General features: G+C 35.6%; 1 pseudogene; it reads right to left on the bottom strand.

Annotated features, from left to right (window-relative positions):
• LOC102865806 overlaps positions 1-5,018 on the bottom strand; it is a 26,679-nt pseudogene that overhangs the window by 20,658 nt on the left and 1,003 nt on the right.

Below are 5,018 nucleotides of genomic sequence, written 5' to 3'. Positions count from 1 at the left end.
GAATTGAGAATCCAGAGATCAACCCATCTATCTATGGTCAACTGATCTTTGACAAGGAGATGAAATCAGTGAAGTGGGGAAACGACAGCCTTTTAAACAAATGGTGTTGGCAAAATTGGAAAAATATCTGCAAAAGACTCTTTTTGTGTTTTCTGAAGAAGATATTATGCAGCTACCTTCTCCTTCCCAGGGATTATTCTACATTTCCTCTTTCTCTTTCTTCATTCCGTGGGATGGACGTGCAAAGTACATTTGTGATGATGCAGATTGTGCATTATAGTTTTGATCTCTCACTTCCACTAAGTCCATTCTGATTTATAGTATGCTCCCAATAGGTTTCTGAAGTCATACCTTCTAATAAAAGAAGACTTCCTATCATTGTCTTAAGAAGCCATTGGTGGATTTGAACCACTGGAAACAGCCAGCACAATTTACTACTAAGACAATTTACTTCTAAGACTCTAAAGGTTAGCATTAACATGGTATTACTGTAAGGAATATGAAATTGGAATAAAGTGAGGATTAGCAGAGGAGAAGATGAATTATGTATTAGATTAATTATAAAAAATCATCATGTAATATATTTAAAGGAAAATTGTTTCTTAAAAGATTTTGTTGTTGTTGTTGTTGTATATACCATCAAGTTGCCTATGAGTGATAGTAACCCTGTGTACAACAGCTCTGAACCCTACTCTATCCTGAGCCAACCGTATGGTCTCTGACACACCTATCCCCATTGCCTCAGTGACTGAATCAATCCATCTCATCAAGGGTCTTCCTCTCCTGAACTGTCCCTTCACCCTAACAAGCATGTTGTCTCTCCCCAAGGACTGGCCCCTATTTGCAACATGCCCCAAAGTATGTCAGATGGTGCTTCAGAATCCTTGCCTCCAAGGAGCAGCCTGGTTTCAACACCTTCAGCAAGAACTTGTTTGTTCTCCTAGTAGCCCATGATATATTCAATACTCTTCTCCAACACCACAGCTCAAAAGCATCAATTCACCTTCTATCATCCCTAGTCATTGTCCAGATTTCTGATGCATAGCATAAAACTGTGAAAACCATGGCCTGGATCAAGCTCACCTTAGTCTCCAGACTGACTTTGTTGCTCTTCAGTACTCTGGAGCTGTCCCTGACAGCATATTTTTCCAATGCAATTTATCTTTTTATTTCCTAGCTACTGGTACCAAGATTATGGAGCCAAACAAAATAATGTTGTTAAAAATTTCAATCTCTTCTCCATCTTACCATGTAAATAAATATACTTCTCAGAATCTCACCAAATGTGTGGAAGTGAGAGAGAAAGTATAGTGTAAGGTGTTTCATCTATTGGAATGACAGGGTAAAAAAATTCAGAAGAATAATTCTAATGATATTGAATAAAAAAGTGAAGAAGTGGAAGCATATGAAACCAATGAAAGAATTGAAATAATTTAAAGAGTTTTTTGCAAGATTTCCTATCTCCATAGGGAGCTATGCTTCTACACCAAAGGGTGTAATTCTTTGATAATTCAAATATGTCAGTGTCTCTGGGAGGGTGGGGAGTAATTTCTTGCTTTGTTATTTATAGCCTCAGAAACTGAATGGAGGTTCTATTATTAGGGGGTTCTGTCTTTACACTAATAGTTTTTGGATTTTCCCCTTAACTCCACAAATTCAGTGAAAATATTAGAATATAATAATAGCATTATATTTTCTGTATAAATAAAGGAAAATTACTTGGATAATTTTGAAAAGTGATATAAAACTGATCTTAATGTTCTAATTATTCTGTAAGGGGGAAAAAAATCTCACAAAATCAAAGTTTGTTCTGACAATGAGTGTTTTAGGAAAAGTTTTACTATTAAAGATAGATTCTGCTGTTCTGATTTTTTGAGGATAATTTACTCAGAGCCTTTGTCCCACACAATAGTTTCCACAAAAATTTTTTTGAAATACTAGTTCTTAGTGCATTTTTGTCTGCAAGTATTGGGATAAATTTGAACACAAAAGAGCTGAGACCTACGTTTGTTTGGGAAATGTGGTTGAATGAATAGAACCTCGTGATCAGAAGATGAGCAATGAAGTGGCTGGCACTAAAGAGCACCGTGCTCACTCACCTACAGTGGTCCTTTGGTCCTGTTCTGCAAGCTGAGCGGTACAGAGATCCTGCAGCATCTCCTTCCTGATCATGATGTACAAAGGTGTGTCCCAAAGTGAATACAGCAGATTTTACGATGTGACCCCACGGGAAGCACTTTAATTACTGGACAGAAAGGTTTCCTGAGGTTAGTGGTTACTGCTGCCAGTAAACTGTCCCATAGTACAAAGGTTGCAAGTATAATGTGCTGCTTAGCACTGTGACAGGCGTTTTAGGGAAACTGGAAGGTGTTTTGCTCAGCCTACCTTTTGGTTTGAAGAGGAACTAAAGGCCTAACATAACAGCAAAAAAAAAAAAAAAGAATGTTGGGATTCGTATCCAGTTAATTGTTTCTAAATAAAGTCTTTTTATTATCTTGGAAAAAAAAGATATATACTGATAATCTGCATTACAGGACATTCTGAGAAATACGAAATAATAAAGAAAATAACATAATTAATTCAGTAGTGGCCAAGCACTCATGGCAAGAAAAGAAAGGGTGTCTAGATAAACAACAGAAAAAAATTTTAGCAGTAAAGCTATTTCCAGTGATGTAAATTGACACACAAAATCATATTTATTTTAAAGGTATATCTACTCAAGCACATTGCTGTTGAGTCATAATTGACTTGCCGGTGACAATCCAGAGGGTCTTCCGAGGCTATAAATCACACAAGCAAAGATGTCCATCTTACTCCCTCAGAGCCATTGCTGCATCTGAACCACCTGACAGGCACCATTTTTGAGTAAGCAGTGCAATTTTCTACCAAGACCTGTAAAACTAGACAATATAAAAAGTAAGTCCTAATGTGAGCTATTGACTTTTATTTAATATTCATGTATCAAAATCAGTTCATCAGTTGTAACAAATACACCACGTTGTAGTTTAGATGCTGGAAAATCTCTTCTCTCGCATTTTACAGACTCTGAAAACTCACTGGATGGTCAGTTAACAGTTGTTTCTAATTCAGTGACACATAAAAATAGTAACAACATAGTTTAAACATGATCAGCCTTTCTCAAGCTGAAAAAAAAACAAACCCCAAACCTGCAAAACAAATTCAAGCCTTGAGTTACATACTGAAGGAGTCTAGGGGCAAAATATTGAATAATGAAATAAGCACGAGCAAAAGATGGAATTAATATGCAGACTTACAAAATGATGAAAAAGAATTGGTGATACAAATATTTCAGAAAATAATATGTAATTTCAAGTCAATGATAGTGGAAGAAGAAGTTCAAGCTGCATCAAAAGCATTGGCAAAAATAAAAATCCAGTTGAGGTATTTCCAAAAGCAGATGCTGTCCTGGACATGCTCACTAGCCAATCTATGTAAAAAAATTTTGAACAAGAGCTATATGGTCAGAGATAACTCATGGCAGAGATCCATGTTTGCTCCCATTCTCAAAAAGCTGATCCAACAGAATGTGAAAATTATCAAATAATGATTAATATCACATGCAAGTAAAATGTTTATGAAAGTTATTTTTGAATGACTAGAAGAATACATAAACAGGGAACTGTCAGAAATTCAATCTGGATTTGGAATAAGTCATTGTATGAAGAATAACACTCCTCATGTCAAATGAATCTCAGCTGAAAGCAGACAATACTAGAAAGATGTTTATTTGTATAACATTGACTAATGCAAAACAATTTGTGAGGATAATTAAAAATAATATAGCTAATGTTGAGACATATGAGAATCCCAAAATACCTATTTGTGGTCATGTGAAACCAATATTTAGGTCAAGAAACCATTGGCCAAATAGAACAAGGGAATATCGCCAAGTTTAAAATCAGGAAATGTGTGTTCAAGGTTGTATCATTAAATGAGACTATATGGTCCTTTGATCAATTATTCATGCACATTTTGTTCTGTGATAATAATTACAAGACCCAAAATATCTATCTATTCATTTCATATGGCCCTTCCCACTGCCTAAGTGATTGTTGTTGTTATGTAATATTGAGTTGGAACCAACCCACAGCTGACCCTTGGGCTGGTTTTCAGAGGTAGTTAGTCCTCTGGAGATTGACCATCTTTCTCCCACAGAGAAACTGGCTGACTCAAACCGCTATTAATTTGCTGATTCCTCCATCCCCTAATGGGAAAACAGAAGCTTTCATAAGCTGCATGTGAAGTTTGGACTATTTCACCTTCACTGTGAAAATCCTAGTAATTCATCAATTCATGGTAATTACCAATTAGGTTTTTAAGCAGTAAATCTTAAGGGGAAGATGCCTATCTTTCTCCCTTGGACCATTTCTGAATTCCAACCACTGGAGACAGGAGTCCTTTTAGTTATAAGGATAACATATTGTAGCTGCATAACTAGATCTCTGCCAAATATAAAATTAGGAAGCTTAGGTATATTTTTCTACTTTTATATTCATATTTTCCCATATTAAAGATTTTAGCATTTACCTAAAATATTATGGTGGTTGTTGTTGGATACTATTGAGTCAGAACTGACAGATAACTGACGCTTTAGCATTTTCAGACACAAAATTCACATGGGGAGAGAATGCCTATCCGTTCCCCTTGGAGCACCTACTGAAGTCACACTTCCTGTCTTCAAGATTGCAGCATGGATTCTTACTACTAGGCCACCAGAGCTCCTTTATCTAAAATGCAGAAGTCAAGATTTTAATAATTTTGTACAATATAAAGCATGTTTCAGAGTTATACATAAGGGCACTATGAGTTGGAATCAACTTGATGGTACATAACAATGACTATATATACTCACACACATATATTTATATTTATATATACATATATACACACAGGCTGTTCGTTCATAGGGTCGCTATGAGTCGTCTACGACTCAACGGCATTAAACAACAACATACATATATTTATACATACATATGTTTTATGTATATTTCATATAT

Source organism: Elephantulus edwardii, unplaced genomic scaffold, assembly GCF_000299155.1.
Source record: "Elephantulus edwardii isolate Elephantulus edwardi_28Jun2011 unplaced genomic scaffold, EleEdw1.0 scaffold00451, whole genome shotgun sequence".
NCBI classification, from domain to species: Eukaryota; Metazoa; Chordata; class Mammalia; order Macroscelidea; family Macroscelididae; genus Elephantulus; species Elephantulus edwardii.
Note: the sequence above shows the minus strand (reverse complement) of the source record. Positions and strands in the feature narration are given on the sequence as shown.